Source organism: Rhamphochromis sp. 'chilingali' (assembly GCF_963969265.1).
Source record: "Rhamphochromis sp. 'chilingali' genome assembly, chromosome: 9".
NCBI lineage: Eukaryota > Metazoa > Chordata > Actinopteri > Cichliformes > Cichlidae > Rhamphochromis > Rhamphochromis sp. 'chilingali'.
Window position 1 is genome coordinate 13,205,197 of NC_137936.1, and position 27,736 is coordinate 13,232,932.

At 40.3% G+C, this 27,736-nt stretch overlaps 1 long non-coding RNA gene across 2 annotated transcripts; it reads right to left on the minus strand.

The window, feature by feature from the left end:
- Nucleotides 1–24,320: 24,320 nt before the first annotated feature.
- Nucleotides 24,321–27,366, minus strand: LOC308402642. Of its 2 annotated transcripts, XR_013972787.1 has the most exons (5): nt 26,804–27,366; nt 26,332–26,389; nt 26,044–26,209; nt 25,714–25,809; nt 24,321–25,362 (listed from the first exon to the last, which is right to left on the minus strand). It is a non-coding gene; the product is annotated as an uncharacterized lncRNA (long non-coding RNA). The 2 variants fall into 2 exon arrangements; XR_013972788.1 differs by lacking the exon at nt 26,332–26,389 and having other exon boundaries at nt 24,322–25,362; nt 26,804–27,343.
- Between the last annotated feature and the right edge of the window lie 370 nt (nt 27,367–27,736).

The following is a 27,736-nucleotide window of genomic DNA, read 5'->3' on the forward strand; positions in this document are numbered from 1 at the left end:
ACACCTTTTTTGACACATCTGAATTTAGCGCATGAGTTATGTGACTAAGCACCAGACCAGAATTGGAATCCAAATGTCTTGACATTTAATTGCCACCTGTAGGTCATGGGCTTAGCAATCCAAAACCCAGCAGTAGATCAGCTAATCAGACTGCTGACAGATTCCCAGCTTCTCCCTCCCTTCAAGTTCTCTCTCTCGCTTTCTCTCTCTCTCTCTCCCCCCTGGCACCTGATGTCAGTGTGAGGTGCCATGCAGGCGGTGATGACCTGGTCAATAATCAGTAATAAAGATGGTGTGCTGAGCATGATTGTGGAATGATTGGTCTGTCGATAGCGTATTGAGCAGACACACCGAGGGCCAGACAGATGCACATTTTGGAAGCAACTGAAAGGCAGCGCTACATGGCTTGAAATGTGTGAGTTATATTAGAGCAATAAAAATACTAAAACACTGCAGGATTGAGGCTCTAGGCAGGAGCCTCAAACACTTTGCTCATGAACTTCCCAGTTGATTTTTTTGTGGTAGATCATCTAATATAAAATGAATACACGCGATGTGCAATCCATAGATATATACGGCACGAACACGAAGCACCAAAATTTAACCCAATACACCTGCAGTGGTAATCCAGACATCCCACTGCCCTCCGATGCCAAATGCTTACTTGCCAATTGGGTGACAATAAAATGAGTTACAGTTCTGTCAGGTTTGTTTACATCAGTCATGGCGTAGGTGATGTGCAGTGATGTTAAGAGAAATCTAATCACGCCCAGCTGGTGTCAGACTGCTCAGTGTCACTCCTGCAGAGATGAAGCATAAACCTCAAAGTGACAACCACAAATTTCAAAAGCCATCACAACATTTCAGTTGGACCCGGAGAGCTTCAATTAATTATAGACACTAGACACCTTAAGCAGCAACCTTTTTATCATAAAGCCCGAATTTTGTGGAAAGTGTGTTTCACTCCGTACTTGTGAACCTACCTGGATACACCTCAACACACAGCTCTCTCGTTGGAGCCAAGAAGTAAAAATCAACTCACTAACTGTAGGAAGGGCTAAATCAGCAACAAAAGTGATTTATTTATCACATTAATCACAAAAATGTAAAGTGATGAGACTCTAACTTATGAAGTGAGGAAAAAGTGTTTAGCGATGTAAAAAAATTCAATAACAATATTGTTTTGCTACAGTCTGACTGAAATTTCACGCTATCTTAAAAGAAAGTACCTCTTGAAATTTAAATTTGATTTAAACTAACAAAAAATGGATGATATTTTTATTTGAAAATGTTAGATTTTTTCCTACAATATAGATAGTTGGCTATAATGCTGATTGTATGAAGTGAGATTATGTGTTTGACTGAGTTAGACGTTAATTTTTATCTATTGGTTTTTTTCTTTCTGTGACTTAATTGTAACTAGGAAGAACCAAAAATGATTTGAAAACCGTTATGCATCAAACTCCACGTATACGAAACCAAGAGTGTCCCTACTTATATTACATTTCAAAGAATAAAAAGTGTAAGAAAAGCAAAGTGTAGCTACATTTGGCTGACGCTGTTAGAATATGAAAGTTAATCACTCCATTACCTCTGAAATCAAAATGTACAATTTACACAAATTCGCACTGTCTTGTCAGCTGTGGTCTGGTTTTCTGGCCTGTATCATTTTTAAAAAAATGTCTGTAACATAAGATTGTATCACAGCATTGCCTGATTTCTAAATTGAAACACTCAATTCAAATGAGACAGACAAAGCTCAGGCTCTGAGGGATGTGGGCACTGCGTTAATGCTACTTAGATGGGCCATGGGGTTGCAAATTTTCACCACTGCACTCCATATTCCCCAGAGGAAATTGAACATTGTCATGGATGGATTAGCTCTGTAATGGTGAGACACATAGCTTGAGCAGAGGAGACCAGCTAAAAAACGTTGGGCAAATGAGGGAGGGAAAAGGTATGAAATTCATTTCATACCTCTTCAGACACACTCACTTGAGGAGTGCCTTTCTGCAATGCTAAGCCAATACATAAGCAACTTTTGAGCAGTTTTAGGTTATATAATGCTACTTTTAGAAGTTAGAACTCACTAACTTCAATCTGTGGTTGCACAGGGGCATATTCCAATCATTATCTAGAATATTGTACATAATGGTCTGTTTTATAGGCATGTGGCTATCTATCAGTTATTACAGTAGATAAATAGATTTAAAATATATCAATTTAGATGAAGTGCTTTTTATGCCACTTAGAATTAATCTACATATTTAAAAAATCTAAACTTTAGACTAATCCATGTAGCTGTTATCTCTCTAATGCAAACTGTGTATTGTTTCATGTCTCACATAACGGAGTGATTTGGGCTGTGACAGGCTTGCCTTTTTAAAAATGCAAGAGGTAAGACTACACTTAAAACGCATGAACAGTGCGTTGAAGGTATCTGTTGCACAGATGACATGCTATATAGACAAAGATCAACTCTGTGCAAGTGCTTTTAAGTTTTTTGAAGATAAGAAAAAAGATGCCCACTTAGAAAATCCATCTGTATACTGTAAACACTGCTGTAAAAATGTGAAAGTTTTAAAACACACAGATATTATGCTTTCATAAATAATTATATTCAATATGTAAACCTTAGCCTGGGATTTCAAAAAAATTATAATCTATGTGTTTTTATACACCACTGTTACGGCTGCCGTCGTGGGTTGGGATTATGACATGCAAATGTGAGTGTGCAGGTGCGCCTCCAGGAGTGGTGACTGGATGCTGCACTGGAGGCGGAGTATAAGACGGCGCGGTTGAGGACGGCAATCATCCATCCTCGGTTTACCCCAACCGGCTGGGGCTGCGACTTGCCCTGTGTTGCTTTGCTGGTCCAGGAGGAAGTAGGGGTGGATCGCCTTTTCAGTTGGGTACAGTTTTCTCATGTTTAGTTAGTCAGGGAGGTAAGTGATTGTTGTTTGGTTATGTTTCTTTGGGGCTAGGTAAGCTCCTCTGAGTTAGTTTCCCTTTTTGTTTGTTATTTTGGCGTGGGTCCACCCCGAAGCCCAAGTGACTCCTGTGAGCCCATTTTTCGTTTCGTGTTTGTAAATAAACCATTTCATGTTTTAACTTATGGTGTGATGTGCTGCTTGGGGTCGAGCAGGGGATGGATCGTTCTTCTTGTTGCGGTCGGGTTTTCCTTGATCGGCCGTAACACCACTCAGGTATAACATTATGGCCACCTGCCCAATACTGTCTTGAGTTGGTTCCCCTTTTACGGTGGCCCCTAGAGACAAAGCACGTACAAACTCCAAAACACTTGCAAACTCCAAAACACGTACAAACTCCAAAACACGTACAAACTCCAAAACACTTGCAAAATCCAAAACACTTGCAAACTAAAAAACACGTACAAACTCCAAAACACTTGCAAAATCCAAAACACTTGCAAACTAAAAAACACATGCAAACTCCAAAACACGTACAAACTCCAAAACACTTGCAAACTCCAAAACACAACGGAAGTGCTCCAGGACGCTAGGAGCAGTGTTGAGCTCGATTTGCAAAATAAACGGCAAGTTTGTCTGTATGGGACGGTCTAGTCTCCGTCACACTTCCCAGGTTGCCTAGCAACCATGATACTAACCGCTGGAAATGTGTCATACAACTTGGTTTGACAGAAATGAAGGAGAACATATTTTGTTCATTTGTTTGTTTGTTTCTACAAGAGCTTTGTGTGATTTGATAAGTATCTGAGGCTGAGACCACAGGACAGTAAAACATGATTTTTGGACTTCATTTCTGTACTGAACAGTTATTTCAAGATTAGTTAGTAAATAAGAATTAGCTGATGTTGTTCATGAGACTAAAGTCATATCACTTTGGTAATGTAAATATAATATGGCCAATATTATAGTTATTATATTAATCATTATTAGCTATTACAGCAGTGAACATGAACTCTGTGTCAAATACTGAGCTTCAGTACAGATTCAAGTTGCAGTTATTTATATGTCTTATCACCTTAAATCTTCACTCAAAGACAAGTATCTTTGACAGTGCATATATAGGTGTATCATATATAAGAGACAAATGTTGTTCCTTCATGCTGGCATTACTAAATTTGGCTCATTGCTTACATATATTTATAAAAAGAAAATGTACAAGCTGTGATAACTGTTTCTGATAAAATGAAGAGTAGACTGATATATGAAATATTCCTTTATTGGGTGAGAAAATCAGACCATGTCATAACTGCTTTCAGTCATACAGAATAGATATCAGAGCCTTAAACAGGCTGACTTCTGCTAAATGGGTCAAACTGGGCAGAAAGTATACAAACACATAACATCCTTACAGAATATGATGTAACACTATAGATCAACTTAGCTCAGAATATATAAAGCATATAAACAATTACAGTAATATGATGCAACAAACACAGCAGTGCTAATAATCCAAAAATAGTCAAAGCTTCATAGAACTGGAACAAACATTTGTTTTTAGCTCCATTCTGCTGCTGATACATACTTTAGGTTTCTGAATATTACACTTGTTGCTGCCTTTCATAGTGTGTAACCTGAAGGCCCTGAGTACTTTCTCCCACACTGAAAACACTGGAATGATCAAATTATTTGAACATTACCTAACAAGACTGATTCAGGACAGACAATTAGTTATTTTAAACTTTCCTAGCAGTCCTTCACAAACAGGGAACAGTCTGTCTATTCTCCCCATCTGTCAGCTGCTGCTGGCTCTTCCTCCTCCTCTTCCTCACACACTGCTTTGTCCTGGTGGATCATCAGGGGTGCAAAGCCTCACAGATGATGTGCAGCAGTGTGTCCCTCAGTCTGTCCTCACTCTGGACACTTGCAGTTGTCACACATGGAAGTCAAATGTGTGATAAGCTGCAGGATTCAAACACAAGTGTAACTTATAAACACATGTTCATACTTTTATTCCACAATCAGAGAGAAAGAAAAAGAGAGAGAGTGCAGGACAGACAGACAGGTGGCAGTCTCAGGTGTATACACTGCTACAAAACAGCACAAGAGAAGGAGGATTTAGTGTTTGTGTTATTACGAAACAAGAAGAGTTCCCAGATGGTACAGTGAACACATGTGTGACTCCTGTGATTAAAGCATCTTTCTTTCAGCGTAACGAGTGAACCGTCAGCTCGTTCAAACACACGTTAAAGTCCGTTTGGCTCGACACCACCGAACAGAGGCAGCAATATAACATAGCTAACATTAACAGTGCAGTGGATCCTGCTTGTGCCGTGATATTCAGGACCGCAAACCGAGCAGCATCACTGACTTTCAGCTTGTTGTGTTTGTGGATATATGACTGACTTTAATTATCCACAAAATCATCACAATCTCTGTAAGATTAAAGTCGACTATATATTTTTTTTTTAAAGTAAAGGCTTTAAAACCAAGTTAATTCTGAAAGTACAGACATCGCTAATGTCACATAACTTTCCCGACATGTGGCCAACAATAATGGTTTAATGTTCTTCATTAAAAAAAATATTTGCGCATAAATAAGTGACATAATATTCAGTACTTACTTCTGAAAGTTTACTCTTCCTCCGCTCCGCTTTCTCCGTTTTTTTTCGGCAAAATTATCCACACCACCACCGCACTATGAAGTCTGGGATATGCTGGGCCATGAAGGCTACACCGACCCATCCTTAAAATTCAGGGAAATTAAGGACGCATTTGAGGGCCGCATTTCGAGCAGCCTTTGAATTGGGAAAGCCTTCTCTTGTCGCTGTGACGTAATCGGCCTTAAAATGCGGCCTTTAAGGCTGCAAACACCAAATCCGGTCATTGGTACTTCCTGGCTTGTGTACTTACTAGGTAACAAAAGCTCAACACTGCCCCAAGCATCCTGGAGCACTTCCGTTGTGTTTTGGAATTTGCATGTGTTTTTTAGTTTGCAAGTGTTTTGGATTTTGCAAGTGTTTTGGAGTTTGCATGTGTTTTTTAGTTTGCAAGTGTTTTGGATTTTGCAAGTGTTTTGGAGTTTGTACGTGTTTTGGAGTTTGCATGTGTTTTTTAGTTTGCAAGTGTTTTGGATTTTGCATGTGCTTTGGAGTTTGTACGTGGTTTGTCTCTAGGGGCCACCGTACCCTTTTGCTGACCTGTCAAGGTGTGGACTCCATAGACCCCTGATAGCAACAGAGTCCTTAAATCCTGTAAGTTGCAAGCTGGGGCTTCCATAGATGGGAATTTGGAGGTGAAGTCAATCCTTCAAACTTTTCCTGAACCATTTTTTCTTTGTGACAGGGCGAATTATCCTGCCGAAAGAGGCCACAGCCATCAAGGAGTACCATTTCCACGAGAGGGTGTGGCTGGTCTGTAACAATGCTTAGGTAGGGTATACGTGTCAAAGTAACATTCACATGGATGGCAGGACCCAAGGATTCCCAGCAGAACATTGTTCAAAGCATCACACACATTACACAACAAACTGTGATGCATTGCGTTTTCTGACACCTTTCGATCAGAACCAACATTAACATTTTTATCATTATTAGCTCCAGTAGGTAATCTGTTGGATCGGACCACACAAGCCAACCTTTGGGAAGCAAAGGTTGGCTTGTGTGGTCACATGCATCAATGAACCTTGGCCGCCCATGACCCTGTTGCTGGTTCACCTGTGTTCCTTCCGTGGACTAATTTTGATAGATGCTGACCACTGCAGACTGCTCACTCTCTTATCATATATAAATCGAAAAGAATTTTAGTTAATAATATTGGCATAAACCCGAGCTACGAGCAAATCACTGGGGATTGAGGTAAACAAACCCAGTATGCCACATAAAAGTAAAACTACAACACTACTACAAAAACAACCTTACAATTTTTCTTAATGCGGGAATGGATTTTAGCACAAAGGGTTAAAAAAGAACAAGAAAGCATTTTTATAGTAAGCGACGACTCTCCTCTACAAGGACAGTTGCAGACACACACTTTATTTACTAGCTTTGTCTGTGTGATGGCTCATATGTGTGCCTAAGATGTGTGCATAAGATACAAAGATAATTAAAATGGCAAGCCTGGGAATGTAACAGACAGTAAGGTGCCAAAAGTTTTACTTTTTCTGTCTTGCCTCTATCTAATTCATTTACTACAGTGTCTGGTTTTCTGGCAGGGTGGTCAGAGATAATGTTAATCTTGGTCAGCAGCAGTGGGAAGTCATGCAGCTCCACACAACACAACGGATTGGAATGATAACGAAATATAGTCAGAGGCAGACACAGGGAACTTATCTTGGTGCTGAAAAGTTTGCAAGTGGCCATGTGTGACAATACAATCCTTGAGTCATTCTGTTATGTTGATTTTATTGCATATTACAATCTGATGCTAAACACTAAAACCTGACAACACGACAAACCCTACGCCAATGTTTTAATGTCATGCTCACATGTTTTCCATGTGTATAATAATATAAAATAATATAAAGTAGGTTCAGAATGAAAAGGCAAACCCAGGTAAGAATGGGTGAGAGCTGACAAGTGCTAGTTACCAGTGAGTTAAATAGAGCAGGTGAATAAATAACCTTTTCTCTTTTTTAATTTCAGTACAGGGATCATTCAAGATTCTAATTGACAACTCATCAGACTCCCCGCTATTATGACTTCATTATATCTGAAGAGATAAAAATTAATGAGTAGCAGAGGCCCTGGATGGATATGCCAAACTTAGCATTCATTTACATTAAAGAGGGAAACTCTCAGTTGGCCAGAAGCATATCTGTAATGACTTTAATCTACGAGAACTTCTAATTTAATGCCATAGTTCATTCATTGTTATTATTCTTTATGACCTTGTATATTTATTACTTTAAGCTCCCGTGTTCCAATTCCGCTTGATGATCCCTCATTACGCACATTTATTCTTAATGTTTACTTTTTCTAAACCCATTCTTCTGTAATTTCTTGACCCCCTTTTAGTGCTGCAGTTCCATTTCCACTCTCTCCTTTCTCTCCTTCTCCTCCGACAGGGATAGGTTTCATTACTGTAGTCAATCTGGGCCCAGTGGACAGCTCCTCGGCGGCACTCTGCACCTCAATATAATCCTTTTAATTAAAGGCCTGCCCCCCCCCCCCACCGCTGCCGCCCTGCTCCCGCCTCTGCCCTTTTCTCACATGGCGCCAGCCTTTTGTTCACCCAAGCACTCACCAGCTCGCTTCATGTCAAGCCACGCTCTTGCCATTTCAAAAGAGGAGACGTCACCTTTGTCTCTACCCCTTTCATGTGGCTTTAATCTCTGCCGCAATATTGCAAAAAGTGTTTTGTGTCCGTGTGGGTGTGTGTGTCAGAGTGACTGGTGCTGTCTGTGTGTGAGGTTCATCTAGCTTAGGGCTCATCAGGGTTAAATCAGCCTTTAAAAGAGCCTGATTGCCTGTGATTGGGTGCTGATAAGAGGCCAAAAGGTGGGGTGGCATTTAGGCTGAACTGTGCTGTAGATTCTCTATATTGATTCGCCATTATAAAAGCCCTTCCCACCTGTTATTCTTCTCTGGTTTTGTTAATAGAAGGCATCTTCTTCAAACTTGTTGAATTTGGCGATTTATGTCTTTCCTTTTATTTACTGTGTGTTATCGGGCTGTGATGCCTTTTGTCTGTCTGTCAAAAAGAAATAATAGCGAAATCTGTCCATACAACCCTACGCTAAGCAACAGCAGCAGTTTATTGTTACCTATATGCAAAAAAAGGAAAAAGGAAACTGAGTTAATCAGTTGACTTGAGTCAGACAGGCTCATTACTTGGATTACATATCACCAGCCATAATGTTTTTTCCTCTTCTGTGCATCTGTTTTGTTTTGGGTCGTTTTTTTTGTTTTTGTTTTTTCATTCCAGGGCCATTAGAGGAGCTTTATCATGCCATCGTCACCACCCCAGCCCCCAACAAGCCCAGCTTGGTTCTTGTCTTCTCCTATTCCCCCGATGACTCCCTGATTGATAAGAAAAACTTCTTAGCCCTCCCTCCACCCGTCTTGCCCTTGACCCATCTCCATGCACTATTCATTGAGGTTGTTAAAAGTCACATCGGGCTTGCTTGGATTGTCTGCTGTTTGAAGCAGGGGGGGCGTTATCAATCACACTGCAGAGGATCTCTCCACTTCCTGGCCCCCAACCTCTAGGGTTTTATGCATGCGTGCTGGTTTGCGAGAGTGAGTGCACTCTGTCCCGAGTAGACAGGGCATTTATTCACTCAACTTGCAAGTCTGTTGGTGGTTGGCGGCCATAGCTAAAATGGTCTCCACCTCAGTCTGTCTCGCTTGCTCTCTTGCTCTCTGTCCCATCTTTCAGACTGGGATGTTAGCATGCGCAACAAGCAGCCAAAGCCTTGGCCCCTTTGACAGGCAGACTGTGGGGAATAAGACAAGTTGGAAAAGAGGAAGATGAAGGAGAAAAAGGACCGAGTCACAGTGGTGCCCTAGAAGGGTCAGCTCGGGTGTTGGCGCTGCCTCATTAAGAATCATGCAGCGCTGAGTTTAATGACCATGCACGGATGAACGACGCAGGCCGGAGCTGTGCTGCATAGAGGACGCTATCATGAAGACAGAAATTGGAGACTGGAATGTCTGTTTGTGGAATCAAAAGTACAATTAGAGAGATATGGCAAAGCATGCACACAGCACTGCACACGTGCTTTGACCTTTCGTGTCACTCGCAAATCATGCCAGCCTTCCTTCCATGTTGTCTCTCATTATGTTGTGATCGATTGAAGGAGACAACGGGTTATTCACGAGCAACACTTGCAGGTCAATACGGTTCTCCCTATCTGCCTTCAGTGGGTGACTGTTTTATTCTCTCATTAAATGGGATTCGACACTGCCATCCTGTTTGCATTTGGCCGTATCTCTCCATGACAACCAATTAATGCATGTTCAGGCACCCCTACAGTAACCCAGTTAAAGGATACAGAGTAATTCAGCTAAACACGGGATGGCAGCTTGGTGTCTCTTTTTACCACCACCTCCTTGAAGCATAAAGGGTTAACTTCCTATGGCCACATTTTCATTTCCTGTAGTGGGCTGTTCATATTGGTTGGAGGTGTTTATGTGGAACTCTCTTTCTCTGTTTATTACACTGCCAATGACAGATCAGGCTCTCTGACCCCTCTGGCTAGCTTTAAATAAAAGGAGTTTATTCCAAGGCAGCAGCCTCACTGTAGACCACTGACATGAAAGCGCCTGAAGAGTGCCAGGAAAGCAAACGGCCTGTTAAAGGGAAATTATATTCCTAAACAAGGTTTGACAATAAACGCATGAGGGGGACAGATAAACAAAAGGTACTGTACCTCCTCTTATTGCTTTTCAACAGAGTGTATGAAAAGGCACAGGGGATTTGGTGTGCTTACTGTGCTGTGTTTACTGGTTCTACTAAATATTTTTGCTCACCTTTGGCTTTCCTCTGCTACATCTGACTCTACCATATGCTGTTTATTGGTTGGCTTTTCGCAGATCTCTAATTCAAAGTCACATTAACCTCACTTTGTGATGGAAGACTATTAAAGTTAAATACGCTATAACCAGACATCCCTGTCAGTTTGAGGACATAATCAATCAATCAAACTGTCAGTTTCCATTTTGTTTTAGAAATGGCTTCTTTCAACTTTGAGAACGGGAGCCAGAGTTTCTTAAAAACACAGCATAGGCATGCTGACGACATTATAATTTGCAATATATCCAGACACAATTCATGTAAAACTACTCCATCCATGTGTATCAACTGAGAATTTCTAAATTAGCCATAATTTTGCAAGAAATCATGAGTGGATGTGGCCATAGGTCATGTCCTTAACAACGTCTATTTAATGGATCTGATTCAAATTACAGTAGCAGAGCAGCAAATTGCCCAAGGATAATGTGAGGAGAAAAAAATGATGCAATAAATGATCCAAGAAGTATAAACACTGGCATTTTTCTTTTAATAAAACATTAAGATTTATTAGATTGGCAACGGGAATAACCTTGAAGCGAAAACGCTCGGTAGCCTTTCGAATCCTATGGAGTAGCGCATGAGAAGGGGGGAAAGCATCCTTGTACGCTGAGATGTTTTGTATCATTACATGCAGCCATTATGTCAGGCACTACTGAGCATGCTCTGAGCTGTCCAGCAGTCCATCGGGGGGCGTTGTTATCTCTTCACAGAGTCGTTTCAGTCTCTGTGTTCCCCCCAAAGAGTCAATGTTGCAGCACATCAGAAAGAGCCCTCGCCTCATTAAGCCATTGATATTCTGTGATGCTGGCGCCCTGCTGAACACCATATATAGGGACGGCAGTGCCAGGAGAAGGACACAGTGTGTGTTTTATGACGAGAGTCTACTAATACGGAGGAAAATGATATTATCATGTGGATATGGGCACTGTCTAGTATGTGGATGTGTGTCTGTGTGGAGTTGTGCGATTAGTGTGTTCACTGGAAACTGTGTGACGGAGAGTGAGAGTGCATGTAAGTGTGTGTGTGTGTGTGTGTGTGTGTGTGTGTGTGTGTGTGTGTGTGTGTGTGTGTGTGTGTGTGTGTGTGTGTGCGTGAGCGCGTGAGAGAGAGAGAAACTCAGTATTGCATCCACAGCCCTGGGCAAACCCACTGTTATAAATACAGCATTCTAATGGTGACTTTATGGTGTTGCCTGTGTGAGACTATGGCCCCCGGGGGACCACTTCCCCACAGATATTCTCCTCCCTCATCTTCCTCCCCCTTCTCCCCTTTTCTTTTCTCCCCCGCTATATTCTCCCGTTTCCCCTCACTCAGAATTTACAGCCTGACTGGGTAAGACGGGAGCTGTAAATCCCCTCCACCCCACCCCCACCTTCACTGAATTATTTATCTGTAGGCCGCGTGACACAAGCAGCAGATGAGGACCCTGGTTAAGGAGATAAAAGGTGGAGAAAGTTGGGGCCTAATTGACCATGATGGTGAGGTAATGGAGAAATATTCGACGCATGTTAGGGCGGAGCGATTTTACTACATTAAGAAGTGTTATGTGCGGTGGTGTTTTAGTAAATAAAAGGAGACTGGCAACGCGTTCGGGCGCTCGGGTTTGTTCGTGTGTCTGTATGCGCTGCACAACAGGATTACTGTATGAATGCTATCGGTGTTAGGAGCTTAAGACATCTTGAGCTATGTGTGAGTCAGCAGCAATGTCAATGAGTCATTTGTTTCATTTTGCATCTCCAAACAAAACGCAGACCTGAAAACAGCGGGAAGGAAAACTCTTTAATTAAATCATCCAGGCTTTCAGCAACACGCTCATCTCGCTGTGCAACGTCTCTATCTTTCCTCTGTTTTCCCACACTGATGCAACCACTTCCTATATATTGTACTGTTCAAATGATAAATGGTGATAAGAGCGGGCCATTAATACACTGCACCACAAAAGTCAAAGGGGACGGGACGGAAAAGTGAATGTGATGTTCTCTCAATGCCTCCACCCCCTCTTCCCCGACTTCAGTTCTAATAGCGCTGCAGCCTCTGTGAGTGCAGCCCGATTTTTCTCCCTTTCATGCACTGTATTAAGCAATGACATGGCAGGATTGCGCCGACCCCAGGATGTCAACCACCTCATTCTGATGACCTCCAAGTTTCCTTCTAACAAATGCCTCTGGCTCAGGGCCAGGGGCTTCTATAGAGTTAGGGTGTCTGACAAGAAAAGCGAGGGACAGGGGTGGTTGGGCAGGAGAGAGAGAGAGGAGGTAAGGAGGAGGATATCTGCAACACTAATAGATCGTTATCGCTCCCCCTCACCATTGGCCTGGAAGAACACCAGGAGCAGCATGTCTACTGAGATAAATAAAAGAAAGCCTCCAGATCGATCCTCCCCACCCCTCTGGTTTTCAAGGGGCCTTGGTGTGACCTTTCCACATGATAACGTGGTCACAAAGGTCACCTCCCACCCCACCCCCACAGAGGCGAGCCGAGGGTGGGTGGTGGAGAATCGGGATGGAGGGGAAATTATTCTCCCCACCCACCACTCCAACTCCAAAGGAGTCCCAAGGAAGATTGACAGAGTCACAGCAGCGGATTGATCAGATGACGATTGTCAGGTTGACCTTTTCTGAAATGCATCAGGAGGTCAAAAGATGGCACGTCCTCCCCCTGCTCAATGCCGAGGTAAGCGGTGCCACATCCCTCGCGTCACTGTCTTATTTGTGTCAAGTGACAGCAAGGGAGCAATCTAAAGAGCAGTGGTGCTGGGATCACATCTCTGTTATTCCTCAGTTGAGAAAGGTTACAGAAACAATCTATAGGAATTTAGATTCACTGCCTGTCATCAGCATTCTCCATAACAAACCGTTGTCTCCTGAGGAGAAATCCACATTCATTCTCAGAAGACAATGAGACAATGTTTTCCTTAGGCCATTTGGTAAATGTGTATCGTTACCTGGTAGAATATATATTTCTGCTGACAGTTGTTCCCTTGATGGTTGTTTATTGTGTCAAGGCAAACACAGGATATACACGGATGATAATATGGTGTTTGAACAAAGACTCATAAAAAGCGTCTTTGCTGATGTCTTTCTCATCCTGTCTTCCAGAAAATATACGTTTCATTTGCATTACTTTCACTGGGAGGATTTGGCTCTCACTGCATGTCCTTATTAACGTGCAGCTGAATTACTCCTACTTTCACTTTGCAAAAATCAATAACCTGAATTCGCAAGGTTCTTTGAAACCAAACAGCATGTTGGTGGTTTACTTTTTCTATTTTGAATAGGAACCTTATTATACACTCGCACGATACACAAAAATGCATCCAATTTATTTCCTCCTTTCATCCAGCTCAGTGTCGTCAGTTTTGATTGAATAGGGACAGCCTGTTCTGCAGCTCATAACCTTGACACAGGTAAATAAAGACGTAAGCAAGAGTCCAGATTAGGTCTTATCTTGAGTAAAGGTACTGCTTGGTGTCAGGTGCAGGGGCGAGGTGATGAAGATAATAAGCCTTTTTTCAGATGGGAGAGGACACCTTTAATTCCCTCTGTGCTCCACTTAAGAGAAAGTATTCCTCAATGTCTTATCTCTGCATCATCTCCTCTCGCTGAGCGAAGAGCCTGGACACATCTTAGAGATAGCAAAGCAGCACCTATAGATTGCAGGCTAGCACTTCATATCCAATCACAGCTGTAATCACAGCTACTAACAAATTCATAGAGAGGGGAAAAAAAGTTTCAGTGTGTCCCAGAATTTATTTCAAAATGGTGGCAAAACTGGCTTGTATTTCCTATTTTCATGCATAATGTACTGTGCATAATGTACGGTGCGCGCCACTATCCCCAGCGACGGTCTGTGCATGCCCAGGTTGCTGGTGACTAGAGCTAAACACTTAGTGTAATTGAAGAAGGCAATGTGCAGAAATCAAGACGGATTGGTGCTGCAAACGAGGGCCACCTCCCTGGAGCCTCAGTCTATTAACACTGTCACTCTGCTCATCAGCCCAGCACCTGCTTGCTCCCCCTCTTGGCTGACTTTAATCATGCTCACTAATAAAAGCCAATATATCACAAAACTACTGTAAATGATGTAGCATAGGACCTGCTGTTAACATGGTAGACACACAGGTAACTTAAACAGACAAAAAAAAAGAGTTCACTATAAACCCATGTGGTTTAGTTTGACATACTAACACACTGTGGGCCAGTGGGATCACTCAGGTAAAATGATGAACCCGAGTCACAACAGGAAAGGTGTGGATGGGAAAGGGGGGTATTATTTGGCTACCACACTACCTGTCTTAGAGGGCCAGATAGCCCATGTGGATGTTTAGAATGATTGCGTGCAATAAAGATGAATTGCTCCTCCTCTGTGTTTATGACTTGGCGTCGGTGTGTTGTCAGAGGCAATATAGCAGAGATGGCAAACAGAAACAGGTGCATTTGTTTACTGCTAATGGGAACTAGTAAAGCTACAATGCTAATGTCCTCTTCAGTAGCAGACTCTGGGCATCTGCTTGGTGGGAAGTCATTATTGTCAATATGCATCAGTAATCAAACAAAGCAGTTAAAGCAACTGATATGTATCTTTGAGCACGGCAAATGTGGAAACACCAGAATCAAGAGCTTGCTTGGGATAAACTATGGCGGGGGGAAGCAAATGCAATGGCGTGGTACTCAAATTACCTTTGATTTGCTATTCAAAAGTTATGTTCACGTTGGTTACTGATACAGATCGCTGGCTAATAATGCAAAACCTCTCGGGTAATGACAGTGAATTTTAATTGGAAGGTGTTAAGGTTCAAAATTGAGGAAGGAGAGTACAAACCACCCATGGTCCAGAAGGTCTTGGTCAAACAATGATTTTAATGAACACACGTGTGGGAAGACACTCTGTACGCAGACAGCCAGTAGTCCTCGACTTAATCAAAGCATGAACAGATATTGGCTGGTACTTTCCGTTCTTGTCTTAAAGTAAATTGTTCCTCTTTCTTGCCGAGACAACAAGGACGGTTCCTCTTTTACTGAGACACTTTTGCAGTTACAACCAGACATGACTAATCTCTCCTCTAAATAAATCTAACTCATGTGTGTGTGTCACGACCTCACATGCTCGTTCTCAATTCACCTGTTGCACTTCTGACCTTTCACCAGACCAGAGGCTCACTGAGACTATGTGTATGTCTTCTACTAAATAAATGTTTTAACCAAGAACTTCTACTTAAAAGCTTAATACAAGAATATGAAATGACCTGATATATAAGTGTTTTGTAAGCATGTATTGCAATTCCTTCTATGTTCTAGTTTTCCCTCAGCATGGATCATCTAGACACTCTCACTAGATGAAGCTTAAGACCATTAATGAACCTGAACATCAACCCAAATAAGCACAGATATGCATTGTGTATAAAATAGTCATAACAGCTTAAGGCCTTCTTAAAGCTATCTGTTACATTGTTAAAGCCTCGTCTTAGCCTGCTGCTCAAAATAACTTCCACTTCTGCAAAACTCTCCAAGCCTGTTTCCTGTCCTGTTACTTTTAGCCTTTCTGAAAGACACACTGTTTAAACCTCTAAACACAATATAAACTCCAGATTATATTATTAATGCAATGGTAATGATGACAATTATTTAACAATAGCAGTAAAATAATTTCCCTGCTCCACACTCCCTCTCTCGACCTCTGGAACACCAGAGGTCGCAATACATTGTGTCCTCGCTCAGACCCTCTCTAGCCGTCCTCTGGCTCAACCAGCTCCCATTCAAGAACACTCCATGTGTAAGCTTTGGTTTTCTCGGTCCCTCTCTGGTGGTTCAGCAGGCCTCGAGATCTCCAGGATCCTCGCCCCTCCTGTGGTCGCCGAGATCGATCTTCTGCAAAGGAAACAAAACACCTTTTCCTGCATCTCCCTAACTTATCCTTTTTGGGACTCTGTAATCAAAAGCCTGATCCTAATTATGTTCTTAACTTATTGACTTATATTTATATATATTCTTCAACATTACTCATCCCTCTAAAACTCTTTAAGCCCTGCTTTCACGTCCGGTCGCTCGCTCTATTTTTCCCTTATCTGATCATCAACATCCTGTACACAAATTGTCGCTGCTGCAAGTTCCTCTACTCTAAAAGATCCAAAAGAAAACAACCACTTTAATCAATTAAGTTTAAGCATATAAGCAATTACTCCTGTATACATTTCATCATAGCTAAATGCTGCCTTGAAACAACTCCTATGTGTTAACTTCATTTTAACCTCACATTTCCTATGTTATAACCCGTTTTGGTATAGCCTTTTTATTTCATTTTGCTCCTTTTAATGTAACAATACCTTCTAATTCTAATTTATCAGACTTAACCAAAATATATGCTTTCCTTCCTCTTTGGTCCTTCTTTAAGTTCAGTTAAAAGCTAAATGAATTTGAGGCCTTTTGCCTGGAATCAATACTGTCATGTGTGTTTCTGTGTAATATCTGTCTGTGTAAGCCTACATTATAACCACTTCTTCTAAAGATCAAAAAAGAAATCAAACCTGTTCTACTCCTTCAACCCTCACTAATTTTCCCTCTAAGATTTATTCACAGCTTTGAACCCTGGTATTGTATCTTCTAAACAGGATTCAGTTCTTTAATCCTTTAACCTTAACATAAAAATAACAGTTTCAGTTTTACCATATCCAAATGATCAAAAACCCCAAAAGTCCTAAAATGATCCTAAATTATTAAACAATTAAATTAATAAACCCTAAACCCCCCTTTATCTTGATACATTTCATGTGTCAAGATACTATACAAAACTTAAAAATGCTCAGTTTTCCCCACTCATGTTCCAATCTATGTCATAAAAATAAACTTAAAACAGAACAATTATCAGTCATGTGTTTCTACAATTAATGGTAACTGAGTTACATCAAAATGTTTCCCCTTTAACATTTGGCATTCTCCCAACAATATACTATAATCCCATAATCTAACCCCAGTCAACAAAACAAAACAGAAATTTTCTCTGGTAAAAGCAAATTGTTTGTCCACATTTATTCATCCTCACATTCACTCACACATTCACTCCATATTTTTGCTAATAGTGGAGCTTCCCGCGTCAGATTCTCCACCCTCAGCAAAATGAGCTCAGTCATTTTTTATTTTCCATAGGAAAATATTTCTTTATGCTTTTGGACTGGATTGACTCGCATAAAATCCTTTTTACAGGGACTTACGACCTGAATAGTCCCCAGGTAGCTTTCTCCTCAGCCAATTGTAATCTGGAAAGCCCCCTTATATTTGCTCCTCCCGAGAATTTCAGCGCCGTTATTCACTGTTGCAGGCCTGCTTAAAACAGAAATGAAAAATAGAGCTGATTATTAGCTCATGAGAACACAAAACAAAATCACCTGACAGGTTTTCTTTAAGTGCACTGTTACAAAATAATGGGCCCAATTTTTAGACATGTCCATGTTTCCTAAAACTCCTTCTATTAAAAACAAAAACAACAACCCAAACCTAACTGACAAAATCAACCCATCACCACAACAACCTCAACAACCTTAAACACACAAAAGTTTTGCCACCACATAATTTCACCTCCTCAATACACCGAAAGTCTCATTAAAACCACACCATTTGCACACCAAAATCACCCCCTTATGCTCTGTAACATACTTACATTCAGCATAAGAGGGTGATTTTGGTGTGCAAATGGTGTAAACAAAAGTGATTAAAGTAGTTTTAAAAGAGTGACTTAGGAGTGCTCTCTCGTACTGAGTGATCAAAACCAGTGATCACTGTAGAAAGAAATAAAATAATTTAATAAGGTGGTAATGTTTAAACAAAGGGGAAAAGAACAAGCAAGCTTAAAATTGTAATATCCTTCCCATTTTAAAATTGCCCACTTTATTTCATCCAATATATTACAGTGGATGGAAAACTCCCTGGCCACCCTATTCCAGCTTCTTGGAGCCATCTTATGCCAAGGAAGTTGTTCCTTAATATGTTGGATTAAGGTAATAGTCAATATAGAGGTACTTTAAATTTCTCAGAAATTGTCTGGCACTGGCAAACTGAACACCAGACTTGAGAAGACATACATAGAAATCAGGATATTCTCACACAACCATTTCTATGGTTTATAGTTCATGGTTCAAAAAAGAAAAAATGTCCAGCGAGCAGCAGTTTTGTGTGATAATGTCTTGATGAGGTCAGAGAAGAGCAGCCAGAATGCTTCAAACTGATATATAAACTAATATAAGCAGACATACTACAATAGCCACTCCTGTAGAATAATAAAGTGAAAGAAACTAAGGCGTATTCATAGAGGGTCAGCCTGGGCAGATGTGTCTAAAAGAATTTTTGCTCCAACATTTAGATAGCAGGGTCAGAATTTGGTGCAAACAACATGGAAGCACGGATCCATTCAGCCTTGTGTGGTTTAGGCTGCTGGAACTGTAATGATGTGAGAGATGTTTTCTTGGCATACTTTGAGCCCCTTAGTACTAACAGAGCATCATTTAAATGCCACAGCCTACATGATTATTGTCGTGGAGCATGTCCACCCCTTTGTTTGCCATTTTCTGGTGGCTTCTTTCAGCAGGATAACTTGTTACTTCACAAAGCTTAGATCATCTCAAACTGGATTCTTGAACATGGCAGTTCACAGTAGTCAAATGGCTTTCACAGTCACTGGATCACAATCCAGTGGAGCGTCTATGGGATCTGTGCAAATATCCAGTACTGTAAGCTTTCCAATATATCAATTAATTAAATACTAGTGAAAACAGGCTTGTGAAATAATTTCCACCTGATTGAGCCATTATAAAATCGGATCTGTCCCATGAATTAATATTAAAAGGAAGCTACAGTGTATTTGGCAGTGGAGATAAAATCTTACAGTACAGGATGCCCTACAGTTGCACCTGCAGGCGCCAAACACTGATAGTTTGTTTTGTAAAAATACTGTATTGTATATATTACTGTATTAATATAGAGTACCTTTATTCAGTTTGATAGGTTTGTAGCTTGAACCTATTCGCTGGAACGTTGAAGACAATATAATTACACAGCAAGCAAGACACGAAGTAGGCAAAGTTCTTCATGTTTCTCGTGCACGGGAGAGAACCGGACAAACGCCGTTCCTTCGCTTGACCCCAGTTGCTCTCGTCCGCTCCCCCGTAACACTGCTCTTTTATTGAGGTTACATGAATATGCATAGGTTCATTAACATATGACGTCTACATACAAACAAAGAGTACCTTGCCCGTGTGTGTGTGTGTGTGTGTGTGTGTGTGTGTGTGTGTGTGTGTGTGTGTGTGTGGGGTCAGAGTGTGACCCCATGAATGACTTCCCCAAACCTGCTGGTCTGGAAGTCCAACAGTTCATCTAAACAAAAGGCACTTAGCCTAAAACAGATATAGCCACGTTTGTCCTACCATAAAACAATAAGAGAACGTACGACCTCTCCCATGCTCCCAGAGTGCTCTCTAATGCACACAAAGTTTGCAGACTATCAAGGATCAAACCTCTACCAATCTACAACTAATTATAAAACTCTAAGCATATATAAGTAGATATTTCTAAGCATAAATGACAATCAACAATACAAAACCTAACACAGTTTCAAGGACTTACACTTCACCAGTGAAAATGCTTAAACTTTAAACTTTCTTTTTTCTTTTGGTTTTTCATTGGGGGGGGGGGGGGGGGGGGGGGGGGGGTTACTGGTATTTTTTTTCTTATCAACATGTATCAACATGCTCTGCAAAAAGACATTTCACTTTGTGACCTCACTAATAGCAAAAGTTATTTGTGTGTTGTCAGGGGGAATGAGTTGTCAGTGCCTGAGGTCGACAAAGAACCAAGTGCCTGAACACGGGCCTCTGCTGCCTTGACGGATGCAAGGAAGAATACAGTGAAGCAATGGCAGCAGAACACCCCCCCCCCCCCCCTCCACACACACACACACACACACACACACACACACACACACACACACACACACACACACCGCTACACCTTCAGTTCTCAGCCACCCTATAATGGAGAGTGCTTTTAAAGACAGTGAAGCCACAACACAATGTCAGAATCAAGCTCGTGGAGGAAAAAAACATCAGGAGACAGAAGAGCAAAAAAAGGGAAGCGTGCAAAAGAACGAAGCAGGATGGGCAACCAGTAAAGCAGGCTGGTCATGCGTCAACATAAAGACTCAGATCCAACACAGGAAATGAAAAGGAGGTGGAGGGATTTAAGGAATTGGAAGGATTGGGGGGGGGGGGTAAAGGAAAAAAGGAAGGCAAGGAAGAAATCAATATTTCTGCAACGTGGCCACTCCAGCCACTTCCAATGACAGCAAACATCATGAAAAGATATGGGAGCAGGGAAAGGGAAAGAAATGAAAGAGATAAGAAGAGAACAGTAAAGTAAATGACATCTGAAGCTATTTCCTCCAGGGCCCTGCCTAGTGTCGAGCCCGGAGGTCTCAGCGGAGTTATAGGCAGAGTTAAATTTCTATTAGCTCTGAAAGGAAATTTAAGTTCTCTGTCTCTGGAGAAAGACTCAAGTAGAGACGCAAAGTACCCCCATTGTCATGTGACAGATGACAATAGCGTGACCTTAAAACTAGCCACAAGATTCACCTCCAAATAGTTACTGTCGGTGAAAATAGTTCAAAGTGGGAGGAAGACATTTATGATCATGATGTGTTAATTTAAGGTTACAAGCTTCCAGAGCTTTAAAGCAAGCAATTTGTGCTTCTAGGTCAGGAGATATCAGCTTTGATGGAGATTTTTTTTTCCTTTTTAGAAGCAATGGAGGACACTTGACAGTGGGCTCGATGATGATTGTAATGGTACTAATAATGACTGTGATTGTTCTTTTGCTTTTACAGCTTCCAGTTTCACAACTCACAATTAGATAAGTTTTCGTTGTCCTTTCTGACAGACGTCTCCCCCCACCCTCACACCACCACCACCAAAGCTATTAGTGTTATAAACCTCTCCAAACATCGTCATATATAGAGACACGTAAGTGAACTCTATATAGGAGGCTCAATCAAAAGAATTATTATGTGTGCTGAGCTTAGTTTGGTTCGATTCTTTCAAATGTGCTCAATTAGGTCATAAAAGGAGGGTTTTTTTTCTCTTTTTTTTTAAGCAGACTGCAGAAAGAATTTCTCCACCAGGATTTTAAGGAACATTTAATTTTGACCATAATTGATCTTTTTTTAAAAGTTTATAGTCGCCACCTGTGCATCCCTTTTCTTACATTTAGAGGTTCGGTTGTTAGCAAGACAGTTTTTTTTTCTTTAAATTCATTGTTGTTGACAGTGTAGTCTGCATGCATCTCCTTCCTCTTCTCCCTGCTGTGTTGCCCAAAGGCGTTCCCGAAAAAGATAAAACATCTTGACTTAAAAAAGAAGCAGGAAAAGAAGCTTATACATGTTGCATGACTGAGAACGTTCCTTCAAGCTTGATAATAACCGTGTACAGATTGTTTATGTTTAACACTTAAACCCCCACGGACTGTCTCAATACACATGAATGGCAGATATGCAAGTACTTACATGAATCTTTGTAGAATTTTTGTGTACCAGACCTTTGCACACTTCTATGAGCCACCTGGAATCTACTGATTTGACGCTTTCAGCTTTGGGATCACAGTCCTAGTCTTCAATTTTCATGGAGATCAGTGTGATCGGTATTCAAGTGGTGTCTGATGGTCAGTCCACTTCTGAATCTCTACCCATACCCACTCATTGCAGTGATCTAGTTCAGCAGGTTCAGGCCCTTGCAGAAGAGCAGGAGGGACAGTAAATCATCTTGGTATATGATACACATCGTGGAGACTTGAGCGATGGCCTTGGAATGATGTTTGTCACATGTGCATTGAATTCTTGATGAATTCCTGTCGGCCTTGTGGCAAGAACTCCAGTATTCATGTGGGGCTCTGAGGATTTTCCTACAGTCTGTCCAGGGAACCACTCAGGTTGGTCTGCCTAGCCTTAGAGCAGGGATGTCAAACTCGTTTTAAACTGTGGGCCATATACTAGCCTAGTTTGATCTTGTGGGCCAAACCAGTGAAACAGTGCAAAGAAGTTTAATCAGACATGTAATCCCTGAGATATTTTAATATAAAAAAGAATTCCAATTTCAACAATATATCTCAGTTTTTATAAAAAAGGAGCTTTCCATCACTTAATGGTTTACCTATTATTCATTTACTTTAGTGTAGCATGAATGGTGTTTATCAGTAGGGAAAGCTGTAAAACCAATAAAAAAAACCCAGTTCAAAGTCTAAAATTTATGTCATCTTTCCAGTAGTTTGGCTTGGAGTCTTGGCCAGTATTGGTCCCCCAGCCTTATGTTTGAAACCTCTGCGTTAGAGTTTTGGTTATGTACACTCTTCAGTAGGTGGTGCTTTGGATCTGTAACACTGGTCCTAATGATGGGTCAGCACATGCGCATGATCAGCTTGCAGTGAGGGGCTTCATGTTCTGGAGGGGCAGATTATTGGATCTGCAATGTGTTAGCATAGCTGGGTGAGTACCTGTTGTTAGCAGTTCCCTCATTTGTGCTGTTGACTTATTTAAGAGTTCTGTGGTTCACGTCTGGCCCAGGCCCTTTCCAGCTTTTAAGGACTGAGGCTTCTTTTCTGGTGATTTTCTGTTGTTGAGAGCTGTTTTGCAATTCTTCTTCTACACATATTTCAAGTATTGTCCAGTCTCATCTCTGGGTGAGCCTTTTGCTGCTTCTCCACTGCAGACACAATATGGGTCTTTTGAGAACAAGCCTTTTATTCTTTTGACCTCTGCACCTCTGTTGTATGTCTTCAGCCTATAGCAACCAAAGCTTCTTTGTGGCAGGCTGTAGAGCCTTATTTATGTACATCTTGTTATATCTCGTATCCATCCAAGACCTGACTCTCAAGCCCCCTTCTGCATCTCGATTAGCAACCTCCAGGCCCTGTTGCACTGGCATAGCCATAAATATGTTTTTCATCACTAACAATTATGCAGAGAGTGGAAAAGAATAGGAAAAAATAAATAGCTAGAAATTGAATACATTGTTTTTTAATTGTTGAATATTCTGTTATTTGCATTATTTTTTACTATAACAGAGGTGGGCTTTGTGGAACCCAAAACAAAAGAAGCAGCCAATAGCAATAAAGCCAAGCAGGCTAAAACACATTCATATTACTATCACAAATGTGAAAAGACAGATTAATATGACATTTTAGAATTTCAATAAACTCAAAAAATACAGTACTTTCATAACCACTTGCTTTGCACTGAGCATCCCAATTCTCCTGCTAAATAAAGCAAATGCCTCCTCACAAAGTGTGCACTGCACACACACACAGTCTTATTGTTTTCCTTGCTGTTTTCCTGGTGCATTTTATGTTGTAGAGGGGGGCCTGACTTTGATGGAGCAGGTGATTTTAGGCTGTGCCGTTAGCAGCAGAGAGATAGAATATCTTCCTAAGGCCTATGGATAGCACTTTTTATGAGCTGCTCATTGCTGGAGCTACATCAACCTGTCCAAGGCCACCATTGCACTAGGGTCTTTAACTCCCTGCCTCCATTATCCACCTCCATCATTTCCTGTATCATACAAGCTTTTTTTTAGTTTGTGTTTAGTACACTGTAAACCCGAATAAGTTACCAGAACTCAAAAAAATTGAGGCAATCGATTGCCTCAATTTTTTTGAGTTGATCAACTCAAAAGTCAAATTTTTCCAGAACATAAAAGTTTGGATTACATGGTACTTGTATCTTTTGAGAACGGTCAACTCAAATATTTGCAGTTAATATGACTTAAAGTTTCAAGTTTACAAATTCAAAGAAATAAGTTCACAGAACTTGTAAAAAATAAGTACACAACCACAACATTTTTATGTTAACAAAACTCAAATGTTTATTAGTTTGTGTTGTCATTATTTTAAGTACACGTTAGTCAAATATGTTGACTACTTGATACTTAAAAACATGTGACCCAAAACTTAAAATTTTTGAGGCAATTGATTGCCTCAATTACACTGAGTATCGGTAACTTAATATGCAAAAGTCATAAACATCTGCCATTGAACAGTATCTTGCCTGCTCCCTTTTAGCACTATGTTGAAATTAAATACATAAAAAAAAAAAAATTAAATTAATTAAAAATAATTAACAAAAACATTTATAAATTAAAATAAGTAGACCAAAAATTGTTTAGTCAGGAAAACTGTCAGAGTAATGAAAAATAATGCCAAATAATAATTAATAATATCAAAATGTGCTTTTGGCTCTCTGGCTAATATCTGAATAAGACAACAAGGCAGCAATTTGAGTGAATTACAATGCTATTTGTTTTACATTAACTAGTATCAAACAGTGAAATTTAGGTCATCTTGCGCAGCCCACAATGTTTTGGAAATAGTATTACGAAAAACATTAAAACATACAAAACATTAGTGTTGCTTTGCATTATGTTAATGAGAACAAAGGCACATTGTATAGTTTGGACCTATTGGCTGAACACCTGTAGAGTAATGCAATAATGTTTTGAGGCATTATTTAGATGAAAGGAGAGAACTTTGAACTAGCCTTTTATAATGCTTCACCCTGCATCCTTCTTTCAGATGAGTTCCTACATAACCAAGTCATTCTTGAGGGTCTGTAACCTGGGTGACAGTTTACCACTTTCTAGACCAAATAAAATCTTTTGAGTAAATTCTAAAGTGTTGGTCAGGCCTTTGGGGTAGCTGAGGTGAAGTGCATAGATCAGTCCAAACATTACCAGGAAGGCTTCACCAAATCTGGGGAGACTGAACACGGCATCACTTACAATGACGACAGAGATTTTCACAGGTTGGTAGTGAACTGGACTTGTTGTGTCATGGTCACTGATGACAGTGAAGAGGGCCACTTCAACACCATCAAGCTCCAACTCATCAGATTCGTCCTGAATTAATGAAAAAGAGATACTAATCACAATCTAACCCAAGAAATACAACAGACGACATATAATTTCTCATTTTACCAACTCCCATTGAGATCCAATACCTCTTTTACAAGGGAGACCTGAGTCTCACTGTAAGAGGTGAAAAACAGAAGATCCATGTTCTGCACACATAAATCAGCTAATTCACCAGAGAATCAAGTGGTGTGAGATAGACTGAAACTAAGCTAAAGGAAATACACAGGAGTAGACTAAACAAAGGTAAGTCCAAACAGTGCATCAAAATACATGTTTGTACTTTGATGCACTGTTTATATACACAGTAGTATCTGTTAGATACTTAAGGACACTCACAGTGCAGGTTCTGAAAAATCCAGAGACATCCTCATGCAGATAGACAGGAAGGGCAGGGAGAACGGTAGTGCACTTGGTGTGGATATCATGGATTTCCTATTTCCAGATAAAAACAGAATTGTATATACTGGTGAGTTTACTGAACAACAACAACAACAGTCAAATCAGAACATATGTCCACAAATAACCTGTTCACATCTTTAATACAGTCAGACAAATAGCAAACACAAAGTGGAGTAATAGCAAAATTCAAAAAGCTCATTTAAATCATTGAACCTGTCCAATGTTCCACTGGTTCAACCTATGAAATGTGTAACAATCTATTATTACCTGTTCATTGTGAATTCTTAGAATTTCAGCCAGGGCATCTGCTGTCTTCCCAGTTTTTGATGCCCTGGCTGAATAAGGTCATCAGTCGAGGAAGATGGCGGTCAAGTTCAGCGTAGAATGTATTGGGCAGGTTCTGATTTGTAATCCGCTGAAACTCTGCATACAACTACAGCAGAAGAACAATACAGTTCAATTTGAAGAATCTCGCACATCTTTATAAAGCAGCAAAAAGCTGCCACATGAGTAAGAATTACAATTTTCATTTTAAAGAGAGCTGATCCATATTACCTCAGACTCCATTTTTAGAGCAGGCCAGAGGTCCAAGAGCTCCTTCACAACCCTAACCCTGAACATATAGTTTAAAATATAGCGTTTCTAACAAGAAAACTGCTTGAAAGCACTCTCACTGCAGACAGGCATCTCCGTTGTGTAACTGCAGGGACAACGGGCTTGTTTGGACCCAACTATTCTGAGTCATGAGAGGGGGTTTAAAAATTTAGAGAGATTAAAATACTTTGTTTTATACTAGGCGACCAGGCGCCACCTCTAGAACAAGTAGTATCTAACTTTTTAAACAGCCTGCGACCCTCATTACAACAACTTAATGCTAGTCTGCAAGCGCAAAGTTTCCTTCGGGGAGAGCAGCAAAGCACATAAAAAACACGGACCGACATTTCTGCTATTCTTTTCGACACGCACCCAAAATACAACTAAATATTCGTATTTTAACAATAAACTAATATCAACATTGAAAACTTACTGTAAGTCCAGTGATGCTAGTTGCTGCCGTTAGGTCCAACTTTCTCCAGTCGTCCGTGTTGCCTCTTTGGTGCTGTTCCCGCCCATATACCTTCACTTCTTCTGTGTTTCGTATTAATGCTCATTAGCGCCGCCTTCCGCTTCGGAGGGTGAATCAGAGATTAACTCGGAATAAAAATTGATTCCTGCAGCTGCTCAACACTTACGGAAAAAATTAAAAATATATATGTAGGACACATTGATAAAACAATGAATATTAAAATAAATACATTTTGTCTTCCACTAATGCATTTAAGACAATTTGATTTTACTTATTTGGTGAAACACTTTGAGATTTTATTGTATTTTAGCATGTGCTACATAAATTAAGTTTATTATTAAATCCTACTTGAAACAACAAAAATAACAGGACTTTACCATTCTTATATGTCCTAACTTAACTGTGTTACGTTGTGCTTAAGTTATGATTTTAAGTGATGCTTACTTAATATAGAAATAGTTCAATTCAATCAAATATTATTAGTTTCATTTACTCAAAAAGAAGAACATGTTATACGAACTTGACATATTTAAGTTAACAGAACTTTTTAAAAACTTTGAGTATACACTACTTAATCTGTTTAATTACTTTGAACATTCGGGTTTACAGTGTATGAAGAAAAATACAATTATTTAACTGGACAAATGAGATAAATTAAAAAGTGCTATTGCTATTTATTTAATACATTTAAGAGATGATCATAGCAAATACCATTTTTAAAGCAAATTAATTAATCCTAATGACAACCCGACCCTTACAAAATGTACTCCCAACAAGTAGATAAGGAAACTGCTTAAATAACCAATTACACTTTGTTCAGGTTGTGCAGATTTACACTCACACACACTTTCTGAACAACCCACTTATACACAAACAGCCACACATATGTTTTTT